The following is a 13,028-nucleotide window of genomic DNA, read 5'->3' on the forward strand; positions in this document are numbered from 1 at the left end:
TGGCCTCATCTTTAAGGAATGTGAACAGAGATCACCATCCAGTGGGCACAGAAAAAGCACCCAGAGCCTACACATACAAGTGATGCCAAAAACCTGGCCTCTGTGCACCAGTGCCAAATTGAATCTCAGAGACAAAATTTGGGTGAAGTAGAAAAGAATAATTTTATTGTTTTGCCAGGCAAAGGGGGACACAGTAGGCTTGAGCCCTCAAAAACTGTGTGTCCCAATCCAGAGGGATTTAGTGAGGAGTTTTAGAGAAATGATTCAAGACAGTACGACAGTACTTGCTGATAAAGGTCAGAGTGTGTGAGTGTGTGCAGGGCCTGCACTCCTTAATCTGGCCTCAGGTGATCTCTTCATGAGCTTCTATGGTTCTCTCGGTTATCAAACTGTGACCTACATTCTAGAATGAAGAAGCTTCATCAAGTAGTTCACCTTCCATTTGTTGAGGGTCTTAGTTCTATATAAGAGCTCAAAAATATTGTTATGTGTATCCCTTGAGGTGGTACCAGGACCCTGCCCCAGGCTGCACTATTGTCTCTTGGCTGCTCTTTCTTTGTCTCCACATCCCTTCCCTCCCCTGATCAGTAACTGTTTGAACCTGCTTTTGGAACTCAGGGAAGGTCATGGACCCTGGAGTGTGTTCCCTACAAACAAGAAATGGGGGACACAGAACGGCATCTGTGATCAGGAAGGAGCCCCACAGGGTTCTGCTCAGTTTCAGAAGTGCCTTCCTTTAAAAAGGCTCCAGGGAAAAAATGAGCCCCTGAGTCTCCCTGAGGGCTGGTGCCTGTGTGGAAGAGGAATGCTCATCACCCCTCATTCCACAGCCCCAGGAAGCCTACACTGACTGCAACTTCGTGAACTGGCCTATCAGACCTGGATTCCTGGCCCCTCACTTCCTCAATCCCCTCCCCTCAGCCTCATCCTCCTGGCCTACCTAGTGTTCTGGAAAACTCTATGGGAGCATATCTTGCTCCCCAGCCCAATGGGCCCCAGGCCCAGCCAGAATCAGAAGCAATGATGAAGCCACACAACCCAGATGGGGTTTAGAACCACTGTCTTTTAACTGAGATCATACCTGGTCTCAGAACTTAATGAAGCTCAGGTTCTTAAAGTCTCATCACAGAAAGAATTCAGTGAGAGACAAAGTGATAGGCAAGAAGTGGATTTATTTAGAGAAATACACATCCCATAGACAAAATATGGTCCATCTCAAAAGGTGAGAGCAGCTTTGGAGAAACACACTCCATAGAGTATGGGCCACCTTAAAAGGAGTGTGTGTGCTAAGTTTCTTCAGTCATTTCTGACTTTTTGTGACCCTATGGACTCAGGTGTCTATAGCCCACCAGGCTCCTCTGTCCATGGGATTCTCCAGGCAAGAATACTGAATTGGGTTGCCATGCCCTCTTCCAGGGGATCCTCCCAACCCAGAGGTCAAACTCGTGTCTCTTATGTCTCCTGAATTGGCAGGCAGGTTCTTTACCACTAGCACCACCTGGGAAGCCCCTCCTTAGAAGGTGAGAGGACCATAAATAGAGTAGTTAGTTTTTATGGGCTGGGTAATTTCATAGGCTAATGAATAGGAGGATTATTCCAACTGTTTTGGGGAAGAGGCAAAGATTTCCAGGAATTGGCCTTTTGGCCTTTTATTGTCAGCCTCAGGCCTGTCATGATGCCTGTGGGTGTGTCATTTAGCTAATGTATTACAATGAGCATACAATGAGGTTCACAGTCAACTGGAAGTCAAATCTTCCACCACTTTGGAGCTACCTGGCTCTAACCAGTTTATGTCGTGTCCTTAAGGGTTATATCATTCTTTTAGAGATTGTTCCCTGTCCTCCTATTTCAGTGACATGGAAGCTGCAAGGCTGGGTTAGCCAAGGAGGCTCTGTGTAGATGCCATCTTGGAGGGAGCAGTCACAGGTTGACTGCAGAGGTGAAGCAACCACACAAGGACAGAGCAATTTAGGGAGAGAAAGGGCACATGCATGGGCAGGTGGCATCCAATACACATGGGTGTGCAAATGAATAGTGTTCCCCCTGGGCAGGGAGCATGCTTGCTTTATCTTTGATTCCTCCTCCTATGAGGGACTGGAGCATCCTTGCACTGAGCCTGCAACAGATGTTAATCATGGCAAATAAGAGAAAGTATGTACACCCCAATTCTCCAAAGGCTGTTCAGTCAGGAGGAGGAAGAGGAGGGGAAAGGAAAAGAGGGGTCTTGGAAGGGTGGAGGAGAGAGCTAGAAGAAGACCTAGGGTTCATACTCCGTGTGAACCCTAGCTTCATTGCACATAGTCCTCCTTCACAATAACACCACGGGAGGATGGCCTCATCCTCTCTTTCTACCTGTAGAAACCGAAGAAGGGCTTGCTGGAGGTCACACAGCTTTTAACAGCCAAGGAAGCATCTGAACACAGGCCTGTCTGACCAGCAGGCTGGGGAAGGGAGGTCCTGCCCTCCACAGGCTGAGGTGAATCAGCAGGTGCTCTTCTTGGGAGCAAAGCAGGCAGCAGCGGGACTCAGGAATGCCAGGGAGTTGAGGCACTCAGGCCAGCTCTCTGCCACCCAACGGGCATGGCCAGCCATGGCCTGGGCTCCTGTGTCAACATCTTCATTCTTCCTGAGGACTGGCTGAGGCCAGAAGCAGCTCTAAGCCACGGGAGCTGGTCCTGGGCGGGATAATTAACAAGATAGAGACAGTCAGTGCTTTCAGGTCCATCATACCTCACTTACACCTCAAACACCCCAGAGGCTTGAACCCAAGTCACTCTTATCAAGAGGAAAATGATCAGCTAGATGACATCATGTTATTCATACCCTCCCTGCTTGGATGATTTGCACTTTTAAAATGTAAACCCATGGCTGATTCTTGTCAATGTATGGCAAAAACCACTACAATATTGTAAAGTAATTAGCCCCCAACTAAAATAAAATTTATTAAAAAAAAAAAAGTATTCAATCCCAAAATAAGCACATTTAATGATAACGTTTCAGACCCAGAGACAGATGGATCATATATGTATGTGTAAGTCTGAGAGAATAGCTGCAACCTACAAGCACGCATGAGGTACCTATCAAAGTGTGGGGGATGACAAAGCTGGATATAATAGGTCCTGCCTCAAGGGGTATATGCCTGAGTGGAGGAGGTAAGTACCTAAGTGTACATGGAAAAGTGTTAGTGATGCTATAACAGAAGTGATACAGATAGTGTGGACACCAAGTAGGGAGGGGCCGGTTCCACCTGGGGGATAGCATGGACTTAGTAAAGGCTTCAGAGGGGAAGCGGGGCTTAGGTCAGCCGCACAACAGACCAAGAATGGATCAGCAAGGGCCTTGGGACCCAGGCTGAGCAATCTGGCCTTTGTCCCATGGCAATAGAGAACCATGAAGGAATAGGTCAGTCTCCATCATAGCGATGTGGCAATGAGCAGATTCAACAGGACACGAGTACAGTGTACTGTGGAAATGTACAAGGGTTCTAAGCTCATATCAAGGTCTGGACATGGCCCAGGGGCCAAGACATTCTACACCCTGAGCACACCCATCACGCCAACTACGCTGGTGTTTAGTCTGAATTTCACATGACTCAACCCATCCTGCCGGTGGGAAATGGATCTCATCCGCTCTCTAGAAGAAAGGGCAGTAGGTCAAGGCTTGGAACTAATTGTGTAAATATTACAGCAGAACTTCTTCTGCAATGGGAGGAACTGATGTTTTATCTTGTTTATGTTCCTTTGGAGGAGAGGCTGCTCAATTATTTGCCTTCTTGCTGAGTATATTTTATCATCATGGCAACAGGGGTGATTTAAGGGGCCAACAGGATTTTAACTGGCCTAGGGCCACAGTGAAATTACAGGCAATTTAAAGTTTTCTGTGTAATAGCTTCACACATTGTAGAGAGAGTATGGTTCTGGAATTAGACAGAGTTGAACAAAAATCTCCCTTGTGACATGAATTAGCTCTGTGACCCAGGAAGAGTTACTTAACTTTCCTGTTTTTGTTCAATGAATTAAACGAAGATAAATGCATTTTAATTTTATGGTGTTTTGAATATAAAATTCAATAAGAAGATAAGCTTCTCGGCAACCATGAAGGCGCTGAAATTTTACCTGCTTTCGAGTTAACGGGCAGCCTATAACAACTCTACAGGTGCAGACAGAAGGCATAAGAGTCCTTGGTCAGAGACAGAGAGCTTCATCACTCAGAACACAGCTAGGACATGAACATCCATTCTCATTGTCCCCAAGTCCTGACTGGCGATGTTGGTAGTCCCAAACAGCTGCATGTCCACACGAGTGAGTTAAGTTCTGAAAGCAAATGCTGGGCTAAATCCCTTAAAATGGGCAGTATGCATACCCACCCTCTGCTCTGGAGGGAGGCACTATCTCCATCCTTTGAGGCTGCTTGCTCTATAAACATCCTTGCAAAGATGGTCCAGAACAAAAGGCAGCCTGTGCCTCACTCACAAGATGTGATAAATGAGAGAGATCCACTAAGAACTATCTCCTAGTTAGGCACTGCCTAATCCCGTGCCTGGGACAAAGGGGTTCAGTAAATACTATCTGTTGAGTAAACATGCATATCATGACCCCCAACAATGAGCTAAATAACTAGACCTTCCCCTGTGTTGTTGTTCCGTCGCCAAGTCATGTCCGACTCTTTGCAACCCCATGGACTGCAGCATGCCAGGTTTCAATGTCCTTTACCATCTCCCGGAGTTTGCCCAAGTTCACGTCCATTGAGTCGGTGATGCGTTCCAACCATCTCATCCTCTGCCATACCCTTTTCCTTCTGCCTTCAATCTTCCCTAGCATCAGGGTTTTTTCCAATGAGTTGGCTGTTCACATTAGGTGGCCGAAGTATTGGAGCTTCAGACCTCTACCTTCTCACCAGCAAATCAGAAAGCAGCTTCCACTTCTTCTTTTTGACTGTGTTGCATGGCTGGTAGGATCCTAGTTCCCTGATCAGGGAATCCAGCCAGTGAAAGCATAGAGTCCCAACCACTGGACAGCCAGGGAATTCCCAGAGAGCATCTTCTGCTTCTTGAGACACTTAAGGGAGTTTAAGGTAGAAGACTTTTCTGCCCCTCTTTGTATGGAGATGTATATGAGGGAGATGTATATGAGGGAGGTGGCTGCAGGTGTGGTATATTTGCTGCTTTGCTATCACAAACAGAGGAGATACTGTGGGGAGTCTCAAATTCATGGGTGAATTCATAAATCCAGAGCCTTGGCAACGAGGTTGGATGGAATTTGCCAGCCTCTGTTTCTGAGGTTGTCCTATGATGAAAGCGACTCTCTTGCCAACATGATAAATCTCCAAGGACAAGGTATGCAGACTTCCCAGTCTCTAACTTCAAACCAAACATTTTTGCCAACTCTTATCTTTCAACTAGATTGACTTCTTTTTCTAAGTCAAAAAAGACATAGGGAAGAGTTCTACATTCACCTTCTCAAGATAAAGTACCCTGTGGGCCCCTTCAATGCCTCAGAGGCAAACACACTTCCATCCTGGGAAGGATCATTTAGTCCACAGCAGTTGTTCATCAGATATTGTCTTCTAAGGGTGACAGGTAGAGATGTTAGGACAAAATGATGGTGAGCATCCAGGTCCCAGCATCCAGGCAGTGAAACACCTTCAATAATTCACAAATGTCCACTGAGTTTATACTATGTGGCAGGCACAATGCCAGGATTTAGAGGTGATCAAATTCCTGCCATTGCTCCAAAGGACACCCAGCACCACAGGAAATGTGTCAAATCAGCTCAAGTTGTGAAGTGCACATAGCGGAAGGCTGTCAAAAGGAATAAACTCACAAACATAGAAAACAAATTTATGGTTACCAAAGGGGAAAGGGGGGTGGGATATATTAACAGAAACTATTATTACTATATATAAAATAGGTAAGCAATAAGGACCTATTGCGTAGCACAGGGAACTATGTTCAATATATTATAATAAGCTATGAAGGAAAAGAATCTGAAAAATTGGTATGTATGTAACTGAATCACTGCTGTATACCTGAAACTAACAAAACATTGTAAGCCAACTATACTTTAGTTATTAAAAAGAGGTGGGTGGGTGGTCAGGGGAGGATTCTTGAAGGAGGAATTCTGAACCTGGTTCGGAAGGAGTCAGCCAGATGCAGGCTTGAGAAAAGCAGAGAGATAGAGGTTCCAGAAACTTCAAGTGTATTGTCCCATTTTGGGAAGCATGAGACATATGTGGAAGAGACCAAGGATGAGGCTGGACTGCCAGGGAATGAGAGGCCTGGCTTGTCATACCCTGGAGCCCAGATGTTGCCCCAAAGGTGGTGGCAAGCCCTTGGAGGGGCTTATGGGAGGAAATAGGGTGCAGATATGGTCAGGTTTACTTGGTGGCCAATGCTGAAGATGAATTAGAGGTGTACTCTGGGGAGAAAGATGACCTAGAAACTGTCGGGGCTTGAGTAGGGAGAAGCATCTTATAACAAGTCCCTTGGGTTGGAAGCAAAATCCTGTTCGGACACAACTAGAATCCACCTGGCTCTGCATTGCTTGTGGGATTTCATGTGCCCAGAACACTATGGCACCAGGAGCAAAAGTTCAAAATAGGTGTGTTGGGTTTGTGGATGAAGAGTCTTCCCCCACCTTTGTCGCTAAAATCTGCACAGAATCAACCACGGTCTTCAGCTTCCTAGAGACATATTTGCAGCTCCTCTGGGACAGAAGATATCAGGCTAGAACCCTAGAAGGGAAATAAAAACAAAGGATTCAGAAGAGATACCTCTTAGAGCCTGTCTATATGGCATTGGAGATACGCATGGAAAGCATTCTACCTAGACCCCAAGGAAGTCCTTCAAACCCAAGGAAGTCAGAAATGCCATAATTCAAGTTTTGTTCTTTAGGAAGATATATTGCAAATCTCTCTGCTACACACATCCTTCCAGGTGTGCGGGAAAATAGCGGGGCTGTACACATCCCTCTTCTCTGTCCAGAGGACTCAGGGCACCGGAGCCTGGAGGCAGGAGCCAGGAGTGGAGTGCTAAGGCATATTTGTGTGGTAGAGGGCAGAGTGGAGACAGGAAGGCAGAGAAGAGAGATGTTTCTCATTTCATTAATTTGCAAAGACTCAGCTCTGACACCCATCTCAGGTCAGAACACCATCTTGCTCACATAGGACTAGGATACGAAAAAGAGACTGTGCTGGATGTCAGGTAAAATGACAGGTCATGGTCCAGATAAGGTCACAGAAACCAATAGGGATCCTTCTGTCTAATCTTCTAATTTCTCAGGTAGAAGAAGAAATGGGATCTTAGAAACTCCAGAGGGGCCAGGCTTCACCTAGGTAATAAATTCCAACATCGGGGCAGTACTGGGCACTTGGGAAATTCCTACCCCATACTTGTCCCTGGCAGGCATTGCCATTTAAAAATGGCACTCTCTTACAAAAGTCTGGCTGGGTTTCCCCACACTCCCCTGATCCCCTCACCGAGAGACACGGTCTGACATGGAAGGGACCCATTGGGTCTTTCAGCAGATTGTCACTAAGTGAAGAAGACAAGCTAGTTCCTGGGAGATGACACGGAGCAGTCGTGAGGCTCCCCTCTTGGAGCCTGGATCTCCTCATGAGTAGAAAAGGTTGATGAAGCGTCTTTCTGCCCCTTTTTCACAGAACTGTTAGAATGAATTAGAACATCTCTGGGACACAGAGATGCTCAGGATGAAGAGAAGACCTCTGCCATTGGCTTATCACCCCTTTCAACACCCTGTTAAAATGTACCATCACAAAGATTTGTTTGGTTGCTTGTATGGAGGGATTTTCCCCCACAGACGTGTTTAATTAAAAAAAAAAAAAAAAAGCCAAGCTGAGCTGGAATTCTTGGCAGCTAATGGTATCTACCTCCCAGGGAAGGAGAAGTAAGCTCTCTGACTTGTTTATTCCACCAACCATTAATCCACTTGCCATTAAAAAATGATTCTAGGAGGAAAAAAATTGTACAATAGCTTTGCTAATCAAAGATATAACACACACACACATACACTTACATATATATGTATATATATCACGTTTTATCTTATTAATTAAAGCAGAGATTATTTAAAAGAAACTTACCCAAAGTCATTAAGCTTCCAATGGGCACATGCTGGTGAGTACAGACCTGCCCATCACTTTTCTGGCAGTGCATTTGGCAGTGTACCAAGAATCTTATAAACGTTCACATTCTTTGTCCCAGAAACTCTACCTCTAAAGGCCTGTTCTGAGAAAATATCCTGAAATACAGATCAAGATTTCAGTTTAAAAAGGTCCGTAATAGCTCTGTTTACAATAAGGAAAATAGAGAACAGTTTAAGAGTTTCTCATTAGGGGAATGTTAAGAGAATTATGATGCAGACTTGCAATTAAATATTCTGCAGCAATAAAATGATGTTGCAGAGAATTTTTAAGATTAGAGAAATGCTCATGATGCAATGTTATGTGAAAAACATTAAAATAAACAATATACCCAGGACAAATGCAGGCACACTAGGAAGCCAGAGAAAATATGGGGAAGCTCATCTGCACATTATTAATAACAGTAAATGCTCAGAGTTAAGATCATTGAAAGAAATTTCCAAAGGACTCAAGGAAGCTCTTCTGAGATGCCTCCCGCTTTGGAGGGTGAATCTTCACTGTGCCTTCTTCCCTCTTTTCCCTCAGGATGGGCCCCTTACCCTGTGGTCTACCTCCTGTCAGAGTCCACATGCAGCATGGCAAGGCCCACAGAGTCCCTGGGTTCTGCATACCAGGCATCTCGCTCCATCCCCATGCTCTTCAAGGATCTCAGCTCCTGAAGCAGAGCTTCTTCACAGACGGAATAGGTAGGAGCATCTGTTGGCTGACATTTCCTTCCTATCATATACTTTTCCAAATTGTCTACCTAAGATATATAATCAGGGTTGAAAAGTAGTATAAATTAAATGAACTTTAGCCAAGAAGTCACGTTGTCATAAAGACAGAGTATTTCACAGCCCACACTGCCCACTGAGCACTGCCTGTGTAAATTCCCCTACTGAAGACCGTCTGCCCAGGACCAATCTTTAGAACTAAAGAAACACTACATGAGTATCACTCAAACTATAATTAAGGTGACTCAAAAGTGATTTAGACTATGCCCAGCAGCACTGCTTGAAAACCATACCACCCATTGTTGGACGCTACCTGGATGTGGGCTGGTAAGATGGAGACAACCAGGGGCCCCCTCTGCTAGAAGGCATGAGAGGTCACACAGCTCAGCTTCTCATTGAACAGGTGGGGGATACCAAGTTAGACAGGGCGAGAGCTTGTCTGATACAATATAATGCACTGAATATGAGCAATGGCTATTTCTAAGTTTATGAGTACTTACTACCTACCAGGTATCTACCACCTATTCACTCACTGAACGCTCACAATGATCCTTTGAGTTAGGTGTTGCTATTTTCTCTCCATTTTACAGATGAGCAAACTGAGACAGATACACGAGAGGAAGATCACCCAGATTGCGTAGTGTAATGTAGTGGAGTCAGTATTGGAACTCAGGCTTCAGTCCACGCACTTGGTCTCTATACAGTTTTTTAGAAACTGATGACTCTGACGTGGAAGTGTTCCAGTGGGTTTCTGGGAACATAGGGTGTGTGGGCTTGCAGGAGGATTGCTCTAAGAGTACCCAAAGACACCTCCTATCTGGCATGAGATGAGTGAGCTTATCTGCAACTCAGACCATCCACATAAGCATCCCTATCTGTGGAGCTGGTATTTATTCCAACTGATGTTAAGTGCCTTTCCAAGCAAGTGCATTCTCAGAGATACCCTCTAAGGTATCTTTTCCTCTAGAATTTCCCTGCTTCACCAGGGGTGTTTGCATGGGAGTGAGCAAATGGAGGTGAGAATGGTACTGCCTTTCAGAAACATCCTACCTAGATTCAGACACTCAGTTCTCAGAATAGCGGGAAATCCTGAGGGACGGTGCTGCCCATGAGACAATTCAGAAAGCTTTGTTCATTGGCTTTGGCAAAGCAGAACTTGTGGGGCTCTGAGAAGGCAGAGTGCCAACTGCACACCAAGGTACAAGTATGTGCCTTCATTCCAAGTCACAGAGCATGTGCCAAGACTCTCCTATGTGCCTGGCCCTGTGTGTATGCTGCATCTATGGAAATGAAGGTCTGCTCTTAAGCAGGTCACAGAGACAGAGACAGTGGTAGAAAGGAATTCAAAAGCAACACACCTTGCTAAATACAGAGACAGAAGGGACCATGGGATGTCTCCATACATGTCCAGTGGGATGGGGAAGAGAAAAAGAGAAAGAAAAGCAAAGAAAGGGAAGGTGAAAAGGAAGAGAGGGGTTGGTCAAGTAGAGCTTCTTGGAGGAGGAACTCTGCTTGTCAGTCTGAAGAGGTAAGTAAGAATTACTAAGTTACCGGTTAATTGAATTAACACAAAGAAATTTCCAGGAGAGATGAATGAGCAAACATAAATGGGTCTGATATTCCCAGAGTCCTGGAAAATGTGAGAAGAGAACTCACTAAAGCCTTGAAGGCCACATTAAGAAGGATGGTTTCCACTCTACCACCAATGGGACTCCCTTAAGAATTCTGAGCAGGAAGTGGTTTAATCCAGTTTGGGGAAATGGACTAGATGAAAGAATCCCCCTCCCCAGGCCAAAGTGATGGAAATTCCCACCAGTTAATAAATTCTCTAATTGAGAAGAATATACTATCTCTGGAAAAGGAGTTAACACTGTGCAAATACCTTCCTTGGGTATATCACTTTATCTCATTGGGTAATTCGTTAACACTCACCAACTAATATTTGAACATGCACCAACACAAAACACTTACATACATGAGCCTGCATCCCTATGCACACGGTATAGGAAAAGGTCGTTTATTTTATTTTAATACCATTTTCATATAGTTTTAGATAGATACTTTTAGAAGTAATGACTCCAGTTGAGATGGTACAATTTCCCTTTTTAGATGCCTAACCTATTCTAAACATAGGTAATAAGAGGTAAAGCACAAAAGGAAGAAAGCAGCCTCAAAAGCAAGAACAGCACTTCTGTGGCATCAGAAAAGAATCAGAGATCCAGAGAGACACTAGCCTATTTGCTAGTAAATAGCTTTGGTTGGGTAAGAGAAAGTAAAGGTGTTCACCCAGGCAGGCAGACCCAGGGTTCAGAAAACAAGACTTTTAGAGAACACTGGCCCTCTCAGAACCAAGAAGGATGAGCAAAATTAAGTTCACACTTTGACACATCCTAACAAAACCACAGAAACGTCAGAGAAAAGAGAGATTCCTTCCAAAGGAATGACAACTGGGCTAGTGGTTGACTTCTTAACAGCAGCAAAGGAAGTTAGTGGATTATCTACAACATGCTGAGCAAAAATTATCCAGAAAGTGACAGAAACAAAAAGATGGAAAGAGAAGTTAAGAGACAAATGATAAGTGGAGGATTGAGTAAGGAGATCCAACATATATGTAATCAGGTTTCTAAAAGGGTAGAAGAGAAATGGAAAGAGGCAATAGGTAGATGAGAATTTTCCAGGATTCATAAAAGACACTAATCTTCAGAGCACAGGAATATCACAGATCCCCAAGGAGGAAAATGACAATAATATTAATTAAATTTTGACTTTGATAAGATAAACACACATAAAATAAAAAGGTATAAATTATACACTAGAGGCAAAAATGAAATGAGAAAAGTATTCAATCAATTCAAAAGAAAGTAAGAAAAATAAACAGAGAAAATTAGATAGAAAGTACAAAATAGGTCATTAGAAATTGATTCAGTTATGTCAGAAATACAATAAATGTAAATTTATTACATTCTCCATTTAAAAGAAAAGACTGTCAAAATAGAAAAGTAAAATGTTTTTTATAAGATGTTGTTTACAAGAAACAAGTCTAAAACACTGACACAGAAAGGATAAAAGTAAAACAGAAAAAAAATTATGCAAATATTGATTCCCCCTAAAACTACGTTAGCACTTAGAGACGTGAATGCATCTAAAAATATAGTCTCAAAATATGTAAATAAAAAATAGAGATTTTTGGAGAAAATAGACAAATCCTGGAAAAATAGACAAATCCAGGATTATTTTAGGAAATATTGACACAATTGTTTTGGGATTAGCAAGATCAAATAACTGTAATAATAAACTAGAAACATAAAAGATTTGTAAAACACACTGATCTTGATATAACAGAATTAGATAGAAGATAAATAGATATATAGAGAGATAGATAGATATAATTAGGTAGGTAGGTAGAAGGAGATGATAGATGACAAGATGGACAGATAATTAAAATCATAACATTCAACAGTTGAGAAATACATGTTTTCTTTTTTTTTTTTATATATAGCTTTTTTTTTTTTTAATAAATTTATTTATTTTAGTTGGGGGCTAATTACAGTCTACAAGCAATAAATGCTGGAGAGGGTGTGGACATGGAAGCAACCTAGATGTCCATCAGCAGACGAATGGATAAGGAAGCTGTGGTACATATACACAATGGAATATTACTCAGCCATTAAAAAAAATACATTTGAATTGGTTCTACTGAGATGGATGAAACTGGAGCCCATTATACAGAGTGAAGTAAGCCAGAAAGAAAAACAACAATACAGTATACTAATGCATATATATGGAATTTGAAAGATGGTAACGATAACCCTATATGCGAGACAGAATAAGAGACACAGATGCATGGAACAATTTTATGGACTCTGAGGGAGAAGGTGAGGGTGGGACGTTCTGGGAGAATAGCATGGAAACATGTATATTGTCATGTGTGGGGCAGAACACCATTCCATGTTCGATGCATGAGACAGGGGCTCGGGGCCGGGGCAGTGGGATGGCCCGGAGGGATGGGATGGGGAGGGAGGTGGGTGGGGGGTCCGGGAGGGGGAACACATGTGGACCCATGGCTGATTCATGTCAATGTATGGCAAAAACTATTACAATACTGTAAAGTAATACATGTTTTCTTTAAGTGCACATGGTATATTTACAAAAATC

The sequence above is a fragment of the Giraffa tippelskirchi genome, chromosome 3, assembly GCF_054371585.1.
Source record: "Giraffa tippelskirchi isolate mGirTip1 chromosome 3, T2T-mGirTip1v1.2.pri, whole genome shotgun sequence".
In the NCBI taxonomy this organism is placed as follows: Eukaryota; Metazoa; Chordata; class Mammalia; order Artiodactyla; family Giraffidae; genus Giraffa; species Giraffa tippelskirchi.